This window comes from Passer domesticus, chromosome 2 (genome assembly GCF_036417665.1).
Source record: "Passer domesticus isolate bPasDom1 chromosome 2, bPasDom1.hap1, whole genome shotgun sequence".
Lineage (NCBI taxonomy): Eukaryota > Metazoa > Chordata > Aves > Passeriformes > Passeridae > Passer > Passer domesticus.
The window spans coordinates 26118780-26134967 of NC_087475.1; the positions used below are offsets into that span (position 1 = coordinate 26118780).

At 37.2% G+C, this 16188-nt stretch overlaps 1 long non-coding RNA gene across 1 annotated transcript; it reads right to left on the reverse strand.

The window, feature by feature from the left end:
* Positions 1–8803: 8803 nt before the first annotated feature.
* Positions 8804–11557, reverse strand: LOC135293540 (uncharacterized). Its single transcript, XR_010355645.1, has 2 exons — positions 11350–11557; positions 8804–9680 (listed from the first exon to the last, which is right to left on the reverse strand). It is a non-coding gene; the product is annotated as an uncharacterized LOC135293540 (long non-coding RNA).
* Between the last annotated feature and the right edge of the window lie 4631 nt (positions 11558–16188).

Consider the following 16188-nt stretch of genomic DNA (forward strand, 5'->3'; position numbering starts at 1 on the left):
CTAATTTTGCCACAGGAATAATTAATTATTTGTGACCTTACAGAACTCAAATTTAAGTCCTCTAGGCCTCAGAACAAAGTTATTTGATCATAACTTTTTTTAAAGCAGAAATAACTAATTTTGTGCAAGCCTGGAGTCAATACTGACATTATTCCTGCCAAGCACCACCTCATTCCACAAAATATATTGGCAAAACTGCCCTTGATCTTCAGATACAGTGCAGTACAAATAAGAGTAGCAGTCTGCATTTTTGTGGATAAATGGCTTCTCAGTTTAATTGTTGTTTTGGGCTCTGATTTTGGTTGATTGCTACTTCTATGTGCAAGTAGCTCAGCCTTTCGAAAGTTGAGTGGATATAAAATTTTTGACTCATGTTTACGTTCTCTATATTTCCAGTCACCGAATATTTTGAGACAGTTTGTTTCATTAGCATTTTTCCCAGTTAATATTCAATTTAAGCATAAATATAACCTATAACCTGTGGGCTTTTGTATTAGTAAAAATACTAGCAATCCTCTGAAAGCTCTTCTGCTAGGTCTCTAAAAACAGTTGACTTCAGAGATCACTTACTGCACTATCGTATACTAAACACAGTGTTCCTGTAGTCATATGACTATTCAGAAACACAAAAACAGTTTATGCAGACTTGACTTGTTAGATTTTAAGTATCATTCTGTATTTTTTCTGTTTATTTTGTTTTAAAACATCTAAACACTATCAGGAAATATATTAAAGTGAAGGAAAAAGAATGAGTTATAAATCTGAGAAATTTAATCTGCATACTTCAATGGAAGAAACAATAAAAATACATAAGGCATTATAATCCAGGGATAAATTTTTGCATATCCTATAATCTATTACCTCAGTGTAATGACTTTAGCACTCAAAAGTGTTTGAGTTAATTGTTCTGTAATCCATTTTTTATCAATTTAACTCTTTCAATCTTAATAAATTAGATTGAGAGGGATGTCAAATTTTAATTGTTTGCTCTTTATAGACTATCTCTAAGAGTTGCTTATTCCTTTAACAAAAAATATATGCCCCCTTTTAGGCCAAGGTTAATAGAAAATGCTATTAGCTTTTTATTCCAGAATTAACAGTACAGCTACATCTCAACACGAAATAGAATTATTATATAAACATAACAGTGGAAACATATATCTCCACTTACATTGGTTAGAAGGATTGCACATCATGTTCTGTCTTCTAGTACAGAATTTGAACAGGTGCATAAAGGCCTGGCTGCCTCACCATGTTTCATCTCACTGCTACTCCTTTTGTCAAACGTGATTCAGCTGGTAATCCCTAAGCGTTCTCTTTTTCTTTTTCAGTTACTTTGTCACTTTTAACTGACACATCTCTGGAAAAACGAAACTTGATATTTTCTCAAAATATCTTGACTTGCCTTGACTTTGCAAAATGTCCTCTTTAGAGTCAACCTCTGTCAGTCCCCATTGGTACTGTAAAATCCATCCAAGCAGTCTTATGGGGTGGGTGTCCTGAATATTCTCCATATCTTTGACTTGAACATCTTTCAGCAGAATGGCCCTTCTGCACCAGGCTTCCAGATGGAAGCCTGAAATGCCAGGGGCTGTTTCTCTGGGATATTTACCCAGTGATACTATGTGTCAAGTTATTTTGTTTCTTTGTTGATTTTACGCGTAAAATACCCTGCATCCTCTGCACAGTTGCACCTCAGCAGATCTGCTGTTTTGTGCAAAGAAAAAAAAATGTGTTAAGGAAACCCTAGCCACTGGAGAAATTATTTGAGTGTACCTATTTGTTTTTATGTAGGTGGCCTATATGATGTTGCATGTTGTCCTTTCTAAGAGGACAAAAAGCTTTGGCTTTGGAAATGTCAGTGCCTTTTATAGCTCTGTAGGGTTATGTCTGTTGTATACACGCACACGCACTCTCACGTACATAGAAGAGAGGAAGTCATTTTATTTTACCCAAATCAGCTACTTAAGTAAATTGAGATATATAGAATTTACCAATGAAATGAGTGATTTGATGTGAATAAAAGAGGTGGTGTGTTGTAAATCAGTACTGACAGCCAAATGGGAAAAATTGACAGAGCACTGTAATCACTCCCAACATCCACTGAAGTTATTGATCCAAAACCTCTATAATCCCCTTCACATAACACAAGCAATTTCATATAATACCTGTAATAACAGTGCATTCAAACTCAAGTAGCCATCAGAAGCTTTGTATCTAATGGCAAAGCAGGCCTCTGCTGAGTAAGTGTAACAACTAGAGCACAAAAACACCGATGACTCTTGCCTTTCATAGGTAGCGGCCTGCGATAAGAGCTAGTTCAGAAGATAAACAGTTCCCAACGCCAAGGAAAATGAGCTATTAATTGCCCTCTTGCTAAAGACATCATAAAGGCCCTAAAGCCCTGGGTGCAAAACAGGGAGAAGGTAAGCAGGATTTGGGGACTGATAACGCCTCGGGTGCCATCCACGCAGCAGCGATCTGATGTTAATTACAAGAGGGGAAGGAGGGCTGAGAGGTATTTAGCTGCTGGGTCATTACATCCTTCCCAGGTGTTTTTCCCATGAAATGTTCCACCAGTTTTACAAGCTCCTTCTCTGGCTGATGGATTATTCCAGTGCCTTATCAAAGCTTTGCCAGCTCCTCATTAATATATAGAGCGAGCGGCGCGGTTCTATATATCATTGTCTTCTTCTCGGGGAGGGCTAATCAGTCAGGCATTATCAGCCCGTCAGCAGAAGGCAGGCAATCAGGCCTGACAGCGGAGAATCATGGGAGAGCAGGGAAGGTTAAATGAGGCTGACAGTTGTGATAATGATGATTATACTATAAATTAAGATATGATGATAAAGGAGAATAAAAGACACAATCTGAAGCAATATTTGGTTTAACATGTCTCTCTTTTTCGGTACTGTTAAATGGCCATAACATTTATCACGCCGAACAAGAATGGACATTTAACTACCATGATAAAATAGGACAGCATCAGATTGAAAACCCAACAAGTTGTGATTATTGTGTCAGGCACTTTTCCACTGGTTGAAAAAACTGGAGATAGAGCATATGTTATAATCATTCATGCATTATTCTGCAGAATGAAAAGAAAATAGATCTATTTTAGAAATGTCTTCCAGACTTCTAGATAAAAAAAAAAATCCAAAAGGAAAAAATTAATATATTCCCCTGCTTCCAAGATCATTTTTATCAATGAAACTATAGGAACATAAGTGATAGTTCTTCCCTGCCACCTCCTCATAATGAATGCACGTATTTATTAGTAGCTGATTTGGAGGATTTGTAATTGTTTCACTGTTAGTCTCTTATTAAGCAAAACACGGTAAATGAAATTACAACATCAACATGTCATTTTCAAATATCACTCTCTTGTCAGGTGGTAAAATTAAGTAGGTTCACACAGGTGAAATCAAACTAGAACTGGCATGGTTTGACAGTAGGAACATATGCAATAGAGTGGATGTCATGCAACTATTTGGTTGTTTGCTTAGACAGATGGACTACATATGTGCCATTTGTTTATGATGTTTGTGTTTATGGTGCTTAACAATCCTAAATAAATATCATCAGACTATGAGAATGAGGCTCATTAGCAGTTTATGCAGTGTCCCAGGCCCTGTGCACTCACATGAGCAGCCAGACCAGGCTGAGTAGAGGGTGCTCTGTCCCTGGATGTGCTCACTGTGTACTGAAGAGAAGGAAAAGCTTGGGAGGAGAAGTGCACAACCTCCTTATTGGAAAATCACATATTTTAGAACAAGTTGAACAGAAACACTATGCCTCCTGCAGATATGCTAAAGAAATTACTATCTATATACATAAAGATCTTTGTAGAAACCAATGCTTATGGTCTGCAAAAATATATAATTTTTGTATCCATACAGCTGACCATGATCCTAGTGCCAAGGCAAAGCCTCAGACCAAGCCAATAGCCTAAAGCTATAATCTTAATAACTGTATTGTACATGAATACCTTTGTATATTTTTATGCAATGCATTCATATGTCATGCATCTCTATCCATGACACTCTTGCAAATATGAGCAAGGAGATAATTTGATAAATCACTGTATTATTTATTGCCACTTGATCTGTGCAAATGGTGCTTTTTTGCTACATATGAAAGAAGAATAAACTTCAATTAGTGTATGCTTTATTAAAGTGATAGTGCAGGAGAGAGAAATGAATATTTTAAAAGTTTTCAGCTTTATTTTCTCAATATCTTCTTTATTACCTCAGATTGGGAAGCATTCACAGTATAAAAGCTGATTATTAATTGTAGAAGTGGTTGAGTTGACCACACAAGTCTGAGGCAAAATTATTTGCTTTATAAATCAAACAAAATTAGTCCACAACAAGTTAGTCCCCTCCATGAAACATGACTTCTCTGGAATCTGCTCAGACACTATGGTGATGGCAGTCACTTAAGAGCCTTAGACAAACAGAAATCTTTGCTGTGATTATAGTGATTACCTTTTCTGTAGTGACTGACTCAATGGAAGTAAAACCAGAGCTATTTTGTAGTAGGTAAAAAAAAGAAAAAAAAAAACCCAAAAACAACAAACCCCACACAACCAAAAAAAAAAGCCACCTTGAAACAACTGCTGCAGTATTGTTTTTCACTGGAAATGTCCTATTGTCTAATGCACTTTAGAAGAGTATTTTTATTATTTGATCAATTTGATTTACCAGAGCCATGAAAATTGCACACATTCCTCTCGTACAGATGTAAAGCAACGAACACAGATGAGTTTATAAACCTGACAGCCTGTAATGGAAATGCTTATGCAACCAGCACTCTCTGGCTGCGCAGTCTGTGCTTCAGAAAAACTCAAAGATATTCATTACTAGAGGACAAGAGCATGGAAAAATACAAAGAAAGAACTGTGATCAAATGGAATATCCTAATGCATCATCCTAGGCTTTATTTGTGTTTCTTTTCTGTAATGATACACAGCACTTTGCCTTGTTTCAATTTGAAATGTGCTATTGCATCTGAATAAAATCACTAGTGTTTTTCATGAAGATAAGGATTTTGTTTTGCTATTTATCCTGTCTAAGATCAGGATTTTATTAAAGGAGCAATGCTGCTTCAGAGACTTTCTCCCTAGCTTGTTCCATCAATTCAAATGCACACTGAAGATATATTTGCTGGACTTCAGTCCAATAAACCAGGATGTTTTAGTGTGATAATATATTTCTCCTAAGAGGCAGAGAGGGGATAAGTCTGGTGCAATCAGGAAAGAGGAAGGACACCAGTGCAAAGATTATGACTTCATATTTTAGGGAAATCCACTGCTGGAGTCAAAACACTCTGTGCATGATCAGATTGAACTAGGATTCTCAGAAAATGGTGATAAAATATGGGAGGGGAATGTTTTCCCTTCCATCCTTTCCACCTTCCACCCCAACTGTAGCTACTCTCTAAGTAAACTGAAGTCATTAGGTGGGTGGTTGAGGAAATGTCTGCTAAAAAAAAAAAAAAAAAAAAAAAAAAGTTGTTTCCAAGCTTTTATTCATTTGCAAGTGGTGGCAGAGCTCATAATATATGTTGGGGTAAGCATCACTGAGTTTAGATGTTCCATGCAGACAATGACCAAACTGAGATCCAATTCAAGACATATCAAGTTAAATTTCAAATTTCTTGATGGGAAATAGTAACTCCACTGAATTCAGTTGGGATTTTGGAATTCACTGGATTTCTTCTGTGGAGACCTTAATCTGCGCAGTCATCCTCGGGGCCTACATACAACAAAGGTTCAAGAATAGGGATCCTTTGTTGTCCTTCCAACTTCTTTCCTCTCCTTCCCAGCCACACCCTTTAATGGCCCAGGTCTGTAGAGTGTACCCCATGGTAGATGGTCACTGCTAAGGCCAGCCAAGTTCTGAAATGCTTGGCCAAGGCTCATTAGTCCTGTTATAAAAACCCAGCTGGAAGTGTGGTTTATCATTTGGAGGTAAGGTTCTAATTTTGGCACACAGGAGGCTGCAGACAGGAAAATATCTTGTTCCTTATTCCATTTTATTAACTTTGTTTTGTTCGCTTGAGCCCAGTACTGTGTAAGACTTTGAATAATCACAGCTGTACAGGTAGCTCCAGTGGAGTGAATGAGGGGCTTTTTCAAGGGCTCTGCTCCCTGCAGAAATGATTTGTACCTCTGCCTGATTGTCACTAACAGAAAATGAGAAATAGGAACATTCAATGCAAAGTAATGTGTTCTGTACAATTACTGGATTAATAATTTTATTCCATTACTGTGTGGGGAGAGAGGACATCAGGTTGAAGATCTGCAATTCTAGTATATTTCTAAGCGTCCTGTTAAGAGAGTGAGCAAGGGTCAGGAAACTTAATTATGCCATAACTAGATAGAAATTGCCAAGTGATAAAAAGAAACATCCAGCCAGATTCAGCAGGAAATTACAGCTTTAATAATATAGCATAATGCCTACTTCTATACAATTATTGGAGAGACCCTGAATGATTTTAAATAACAGGCTTGGTTTTCCAGTAACGACAGGGGGAAAAAAATCTGAAAATGACATTCTGCATTTTGCTGTAAATATTTTTCTGAGGTTTTGGGGGTGTTTTTTTAAAGACTGAATTATTAAAAATCTCATATTTACTCTTGGTAATGTGCAAATGCTATTATTCTGAAATGAGAGAAAGGTTATATTTATGGAGGAATTTGTATTTGTGGAAATTAAGTCTGTGGAATCATTCTTTTAGTGAATTGTGCTTATTGTATTTCTAATTTTGAAATGAAAAAGCAAAGTGTACTGAAATTTATATTAAAAACTCAGGGCTGAGTATTTTTGTTTTACAATTCCAGTTTTCTTCCACACTCTGACTGTGTTAGTGTCCAATATCTCCCCAGTATTCTTTCGGTAAAATGTTTATGAACAGATTAAAGATTTCCTTGCATGCTGATACAGGATTTCCTTATAATTTTGTCATCTTTATGAAAGATTAGAAAAAATACTGTTTTAGCATAAAGAAAACTCTTCATCCTAATGAGAAGCAGCTCTTTTTTTTCTTTCCCCTCTCAGATGAAATAGGATATTTTAAATATTAAACTCTTATCACCTTTTGTAAACACTGCATGTGATATTAAGGCCTTTTGCAATATACGTGTATGTGTTTGTCCATTTATTTCTAATGTAAGAAAGAAAAGTCATTTCTGGTACTACCCAGGAGAGCCCAGCATTTCATTTTGTATTCCGAGGATGCAGATTAATCAACCTGACTCTCTTACCCAGGGCTAGCCATTCTGCCTAGAAATCTGCATATCTGCATATTACTGTTCTTCCCTGAATTTAATTTCCTACAGGAGCTGATATTAATCACCCTGTTTAAACAGAGGGGATTTGGGGTCTATACAAATATGACATTTTTTTATGGAAGTTGTAGAATATTTTCTCCTTTTTCATTATTATTTAAAGAGACAATAGCATGGTACTTTAAAGAAACTACAGGGGTTTATTTTTGTTTACTTGAGCTCATATATATTTAGTTTAGATTTTAATCATAACATATGGCACACCAAGAAAGCTGTTCTATGTTTTTCTTTCCAGATTCTGCCTTCCCTGCCAAGAAAATTCCTCTAGATTTCATTGCATATGATGAAAGGGCCATATACATCTCAAATACATCCTAGCTGAGAAAGTTCATTTGAACCTTTATTTAAAATGTGCACCAGTTTCATCATTTGAATATTAAGCATTACACCAGCAGGCAAGCATTTGTTTACTTCTGTTTTGCAACTGGTGAACCCAGGAAGAGAAACTTTGTTGATTTTTCAGATCAACACTGAAATCCATAAGGCAGACATGGCTTCTCTTGTGGGTTTCAGTGGCCCCACATCCTCAGAAGGGACCAGGGGAAGTACTCGAGGAGATGTGACACTGTTACTGAGGAGTGGGAGGAGGAAGTTAGCTTGGTTGTGTCTCCATCCTTTGCCAGATAAATCTGTATCTATACAGGGCCACTGGTCCTGTCTGCACACAGTCAGAAAATTTGGTCAAACAGGGAATCCTCGTGGCTGATAACTGTTGTCTCCAGGTGAGAACAAAAGAAATTTCAGGAAGGCAGTGGCAGCAATGCTTTCACCATCCTACCTTAAAGCCCCTCCATATTTTGTGTTTGAAAGTGGAGAACAATGAACTGTCACTGTGCAACTCCACCGATGTCAGGCGCATTGTATCAGGCAGGAATTCAGCCCAATCCATCTGTCCCTCAGCCAGTATTACTTGGCATATTTTATTTTGGCTGCTGAGACTGCAGTTATGGTCCAAGCACAAACAACTCAGAAGAACAACATGCTTGGAAATATGTGCCTGCATACCCCAAGAGCCTGTGCCAGCTGGAAAAGCAGAGCATACATCAGTTACTGACTAGATATACTGCCTATGTTAAAAAATGAATCTGCTATCCAGATTTTTGTTTAAATTTACCCCTGGCCTATTGTGGCACTCCAGGTTAATTTGGATTGGCACCTCCTTTACAGAGCTCTCTGATGCAGCTCTGAAAATGATGGGAGTTCCTTTTTATTTTTTAGGAAGGTTGAGCTCTTTTAGGAAGGTTGAGATCTTTCATAGCCTTCTATCAAAGCAGTGTTTTTCTGTCTCTTATTAATGTAACCCAAAACTTCATAAAGAGAAATTCAATATTGCATCCTTCTTGCTTTCTCAGTCAAGAAATAAATACATGCTTTGAGCTGGGGAAAAATTAAAACACAGAACTGTTAACTGTTTTCCAGTCAACACAAATATAGAACAGGTAAAACAGTATGTAAATTTTCACATCAGATGCAATGTGAACCTGTCACTTTATTTGCAATTTTTTTTAACCAGATATGGTGTGATTTCTCTTCAAGCTCCCAGTTCTGCAAATTGTGTTGCAAATTCCAGAGAGGTTATATTGCCAACATTTTCACTGGGTTTGCTTGGGCAAAGAGATTGACGTGCCAGAATGTATAATCAAGGCAGATATTTGTAACTCTTTGATAAATAGCCATAGTGATTTTATTTTTCATTTGTAACTCAAAAACAAATGTGAGGTTGATATAAATACTTTTTTTCTTTTTCTACAAATTTCATCTTTCCTCTTCATCTTCTAAAAGTCTTTTCTATTTATGAAAACTTTTATAATAAGGTAAAAAAATACCCAGTCATTTTGATTAACACAAGGTTTTCTGGGGGACTTGTTATCAGAGGTCTTGGCATCAGTCTGAAGAGATTACTGGTGTTCATGTCGTTCTTCCTGAACACCTAGGCTACTATATTTTCATTGCCTGTTACAAATCACAAGGGTATCGCCCCAGGCAAATAACAGCTTAGCATGTTTATCTGTCTGTGCTAATAGCATTTCATTTGAAGTCTTAAAAGTCACAAGTGGCTTAAAAGGGCACTATTACATGACTTCACATTTTATTGCAAAATGACATGGTCCAGTTTCATTTGTTCTGCTTTGAAGTGTTCTTGTCCCTTGGCTGCCTGACTGCAGCCTTTTTCTATTCAAACTTGGAGCACGATCCTCTTGAACCAAGATACTGTCTTCTCTAGACATCAGGGAGAACTTCACTTGTAGAAATACCATTTTCAAGCTTACTTGTTTGCCTTCTACTCTTGTAATATTATCCACTGTTATTTGCTTTAGCGCTAGCTTGCCTGTAAAGGAAAAGATTATGTAAAATTACAGTTTTGTAATTAACATACAGTACTTGTCTGCATTCATATGGAAGCTAGAACTGAAAATTATTTAAAAGCACTAAAATAGTGTTCTGTATCCTTACAGAAACACGAAAAGGTGTGTAAAGGTGAGAGTCTGGACTGAATATATTCTTCCCCACATTTGATAGTCTTTATTTAATTTAAACTAAAAATGTTTTCATCCTTAAAATTGTGTACTTGAGCTGCTTTGTAGGAAATACAAAATACAAAATAGAGCACAGTCAGTGTATATAAATACAGGCAGATACTGATGAAGTTTGGTGAATCAGCACCAAAGACAAGTGTGTATTTTACTCTTTTTTTTCTGTCAAAGGTCTTTTGAGACAGAATTAGAAGCACTAGAAAAAGACTCACTCTCATCTAAGGGAAAAAATCATGTCATATCACTAGAGGCAAATAACAATAGAGAACTCTTTCTGATGCAAATATAAAGTCTCTTCATGCAATTATAGCAACTGAAAACTTGGTTCACATAGTTCCTTACCGGCCACCTGTAAGCTACACCTAACTTCTGAGCATGCTATGAGTGCTGCATGCTGATTTGGAATGGAAGTGTTTAAGTTCTGTGGACTTCAGCCTAATCACACAGAAAGAAATCTCAGAACAGTAGGAAAAAATCCTCATGTTCTACTTGTGCGTATTGGAGCAAATTTTATAACAAATATTTTACTTCATACAAGAGTAAAAAAGACAGAACTGGCACACTAAATTTAATTTTAAAGTATTTTAATCACAGAATTAATTTTCACATGCTTTTAGCAGAAAGAGTCCTCTGGTATAATATACGTGGTGTGAACAAATGCATATATATTCTAGGTTCAAAACAAATGCCAGCATTTTGTTTCATAGCAAATATTGTCATCTGAAAATATGCCTGTCTGAGGTTAACTTGCTTACACCACGAATTTCCAATAGCAGGTATGAGATTTTCTGTAAATAAAACCATCAAAAAGTAAAAAGGGAAGGAATTGTTCTGAATCAAATTATTATACCTGTAGAGCTTGTAAAAAGGAGATATCTTACTGATCTTTAAGAAACATGAAGCAGTGAGATAAGAGGCAATGACAGGAATATTTTTTTATTTGAGTCTTCTTCCATAACTGGATTCTTATTTATTTTACTGAAATCAGAAAAGTGTTCCGATCTGCAAGAACTTGAGTGGGGGAGATGTATGTCAGAAGAAAAGATAATTGATGGTAAACGTCAAATATTAAATCTTGATCTGGTTATTACCCAGCATATTAGCTATGTAAGAAGCTTAACAATTACAGCTATGATTGACTAGGTGGGATCCAAAATTCTAAATATCAACTGCCAGAAGGGATAATTATAACACATTAGCACCTGCGTGCTTAGACAAGATTGACAACTCCAGTCTAACATCTGCTTAATATCACTTTCATACTTTTCTTTTTTTTTTTCTTTTAGAAAGGAATAACAAAGATTTTCTTGAAGCATAACAATAATTCAGCATCCATGTTACACATTCAGTTGATTATAGTTGCTTGTTGTCTTTGGTCATGTTTTGCACTGACACATTAAAATTAAACAAAGCCTTTTTGGGATTAGACAGCCACAGTTGTGGTATATTTTAGACAAAATGTACCTGTCAGAATCATTTGAAGAAATCCCAACAACTGTGCTGCTCTTCAATCAGCTGGGGTGGCCAACGCAATTTAACAACAAAATGAAATGAGGCTGGAAAAGAAAGGCCTCGCTTTCCCACAACAGGAGCGAGAGAGGAGGGAATGCAGCATTCGGCGTGAGCAGCTCGGTGCAGCGGCCCCGCGGGGCCCCTGGCAGGGCGAGGCGAAGGGAAGCGCCCCGGCCCGGCACAGGCCCTGCCGTGCCCGCCCTGCGGGCCGCGGGCTCCGCGGCTCGGCCTGCGCGCTGCCCTCGGGCCCGCCTGCCGCCCGCCGCTCCCCTCAGCGCCTCCCCGCGAACCAGAACTGGGCTGCAGCGGGGTCCTGCCAGGAATTGCAGCGTGCCGGGACCCCCTTCAGGGTCCCTCCGGTGTTGGGGGACCCCTCCCAGTGAAACAATCCAGCCTATTTTGCCCAAAGGCAGGTGCTGCTTTCCTTGTGTTGGCTCCCCGGTGCATTTACCCGAGCTGCCCCTGTTCTGCAACGCAGAAACTTTCCCGAGTGGGAGCTGGATTTTGGCCTCATAAAAGAGGGAGTGGTGATGGTGGTCCCGTGGTGGCACAAGTGTGACAAAGCACAGACAGTGTCAGCCCTGTGTCCTCCTGGGCAGGGATGACATTCCTCAGCTGGCAATCTAAAAACCCCTCCTGGCCCTGTGCGTTTCCGGGCTGGGGAGCTCGGCAGCGGAGGCTGCTCTTGTGCTCGTTGGAAATTTAATGGACTTTTTAATTGAAGCAGGCAGAAATTTCTCATGGAAAAATAGATAAGTTGTTCAAAGGAATACACTTAGTAAAAATTTATTGAAAAAGGGCAAAAATCTCATTCCCTGTGGGCTTAGCTTTATGGTAGAAGAACACTGACTAATTTTATGTTAAATCCTTCACTGCCTTGAGTGAGCTATGAAGCTTTAAGCCCATGTAACTCTCTGCCTGTTTCTTGAGGTACAATCTAAGGTTGCTTTTTATGTTTAGAAAGGGTAGTTCAAGTATACACTGCTCAGACCTGATGCCATGGAATACTAACTCACCCAGCAGTGCCAGCAAAACTACATACAGAGGCAGAAGAGTCTTCTCAGGGTGCAGCTGCTGAGTATTGGGGCAAGCTCTGTTGACAAAATAAATCCTTTTGCTGCTATAACCACCTCTAAACATCTTAGGTGAGCTTTCTCCCTTATCAATTCCTCCATTCTTGACTTTGGTGATGAGGTCTTTTATTTCATTTAGCACAGCTTTCACACCGTGCCCCAGCCATGGGTGTCACTGTGAGCAGATTGAAGAGGCGGAAGGGGAAGGTTCTGCCAAAGTCCAGGCACATATTTGGCAACTTAGTGTCATACATACTGCCTTTATTTGTGAAAGCAGTGCAAAAATCCAATTCTTCATGGGCTTCTAATGCATCTGAACATAAACCTAAGTCTTGCTGGACTTGATAGTGATAATAGTAATTTTTTTTCTATTTTCACCATGAGGACAGTCAAACCCATGAACAGGATGCACAGGGAGGTTATGCAGTCATCATTGCAGGTCATTTTCAAGATCCATCATTGCAGGTCATTTTCAAGATCCAGCAAGATAAATCCCTGAGGAACTTGATATAAGCACATAGCTGACTCCTCATTACAGGTGAAGGTGGACTAGAGGTCTCCTGAGGTTTCCTCTAAACTGCATTTTCCCATTATCCCAATTTCTGAAAACAGTAATGAAAAATTGTGGTAACATCTATATGCTAGAGAGGCTTAGAAAGATGTCATATGAATGTTTGTCTAACTCAACCTGATAATATTACCTATTTTTAAACTCCAAACTATTATGCATCTCTCAGAATGTTTTTAAGCTGTTAACATCAATGTCTTACACTGTTGGGGGAACTGAAGCATTTTACATTACATTTAGATACCACTGCTGTATTATTGCTTTGTTAAAGTTCATATTAATAGCAGGTTTCTACCGAAGGTGATGCAGAACTGAATTTTGCACTCACAAAGCAACAGCAATATTCTGATTTTTAGAAATCTTTCAATATGCTTGGTGTTGTTCTTTTTATTTTTGGAGCATTAAGGAATACATGAGAATAACATGACCAAAAATGATTATTTTGCATGCATTATCTTTGCTAGTTACAATTAATTAATTTGCATTTAATTTGACAAAGTGGTTATTAAAGTTTAAGTGGCAAATGTAACAATTTAAAATTGTCTTTTGACTCCTAAGTAAACATGACCACTAATGAAAATGCCCAACAGAATGGGACTATTCACTTTGGTATTAAAATAGTTTTCATTTTTGTGCCAGGACAAAAGACAGCATAAATCACATAACATTGCTTTTCATGTGGCAAATTTAGGAGAGAAAAAGACTCCTAAGACTATCCTAAAATTTATACTGAGATATTTGTTTGGTGCTGCGTGAAAGTGAAATTGTTCTGTCCAGAATTATTGTTCCTCACCTTCAAATCTTGATACAGCATCTCTGTCGATGAAATACACTGAGTTAATAATACATGTGCACAACTAAGTCATGTCAGTCAAGATGGTCAGTCCTGAAAGGGAGGAAACTTCAGTAATTTTTCATTTCTACATTTTCAAAGCCAGTGTTTGAGAAGAGAGGAAGGGAGGAAGGCTACTGTTCACTCCTTTGGCTGGCCCCTTTCTTCCTTTCAGCAGAGGCTAAGATGACAACTTTTCAATATAGAAGCTGCCATTCCTTTGCAGTCGAATACTGTTTTACATTTTGTCATGTTCCTTCCATTAACAGACATTTCAAATGAGGTCACGGTATCTAAAATAAACTTCTCTTTAACATCTTACCATCATTAAGCAGATAAAATTATATATATTCCACAGTGATAACAGTTACATAAATTCATGGTTTTTCAGGTTAGAAAGTGTATATATGAGTGCCTTGCTCATACTCTTGAAGTTAGCAGTTGTTTTGATGCCTGAATCATTAAATGATCAAAACTTTGCAGATATGTTAAAAGTAGGCTATAAAAATGAGGGAGATTTCTATTATTCATCTAAAGTTGATGTTTTATCCTGTATTGATTTACTAGGCAATCTGGCTTCATGAAATTTAGCAGCAGTTAGCTTTGTGAGAAAATTTTACACATAGTTGATGGGGCTTTTAAATATTACTGGTTGTCCCTTTCTTACAGCATTCTGAATAAGGGCCAGGTCCATTGCTGCTCTGAAATTATCAAGGACTTCAGTTTATTTGAAGTTCATTTATAACCCCATAACATGTATAAAAGCTAAATCAGCACTTCCACTATGTGTAAATGTTCTTATTTTATGCTCATGTGAGATGCTAACAGAGTGCAGTCAACATAGAAAAATGAGTGTTTTCTTATTCATCAAATATAACTCAAAATATATCCAGTGTAAGAACAGTTTTCTCATCTGTTAATCTATTATATAGTCACATAATTTCCCAGATTGTCTATCAATCCACACTGGATCTAAATTTTTTTAATTTTGTTTCACATAAGAATGTCATCACTTTATCCAAAATTCCTGTCTAGATCATTATTTTACCTTACACAGCCTTAACTCATTTATATTTTGAAACTGAAATATTGGGTATTGTTATTTGTCTTCATTTTCTACATCAGAGCACATTACCTTTCTTTTTTTTTCAATTTTGTGGGTTTTTTCATTACCTTTTTTGAAAAATATATTACTGTAAATTTCACTGACTACCAAACCCACCATATTTTTGGTTCTTTATTTATAATTTCCTGACTTCTGCGAAGAATGCTGGTAGATTGAAGATGCATGATTTGTCTTTACATCAGCCATCCTGGTTTGTCCCTGACACGTTTGAGCATTTGATGGACAACATTTTTCTCAGACAACATAAATAAATAGAATTTTCATCTAAATGGCAAGATGCTGGGTAATGATAAAGGCAATCAGATCTCCTTCTTCAGGCTGTTAGATGATAACAGATAGAGCAGTAGTGTTTGCAAGCTTCCCCACCAATAGGTAGAGCAAATAATTCCCAATGAATAATGCATCCAATGAGTTAAGCTTCTCTGTCTGATTGTGGTGCATGCACGAGAAGACCATGATTTTTTCTAATCTGTTCATTATTCAAAGTGTTTGATTAGTTTGGGATGAGCTTTTTAAACCCTATGTACGTTTTTTTTATGAGTGTATACAAATTGATTTACTTTATTTATTTGTGATTGATCAGGCACATAATGAAGGCAATACACTGTTTTGTAGAACATATTTGTGTGACATATTTGTTAGTATTATGGAGAAGTAATTTTCAGCAAAGAAGACTGTAACTTTTTTAAACTAGGACCCTGCTGAGATTGTTAAAATCTTACCTCCTGTGAGCCATTTTAGTTACCAACGGGGCCTATGTAACAAATAAAGGAAAGGACTTCAGCTTGAAGACAGCTAAATTATAACTTTTTATTTTGACCAGCTGGAGTATGAGTTGATATCTGCAACTACCAAAGCCTATGAAGGACACCACCATTCAGACTCATCATCAGTTAACCATGGTGTAATAAATGCTTTCTTTTCTTGATCACCTTTAATCTATGTCAACTCTTTATTATTTGATACTTGTCCTCTATTTCCATTCAGCATTGAATGCTTTTCTTCCTGAGAAATACATCTTGTTTTAGTAATTAATCCATAAATTCCTTCACTTAAGGATGGAATTCTCCACTCTTCCATTTCATTATTGCCCTCAAATGCTGTTGGGTTCATCAGGGCTGCTTGACTAAATTTGTCTGTGAAAAAAGAGTGTATGACATTAAAAATGCTGTCATATTTATGTCTAGAACAA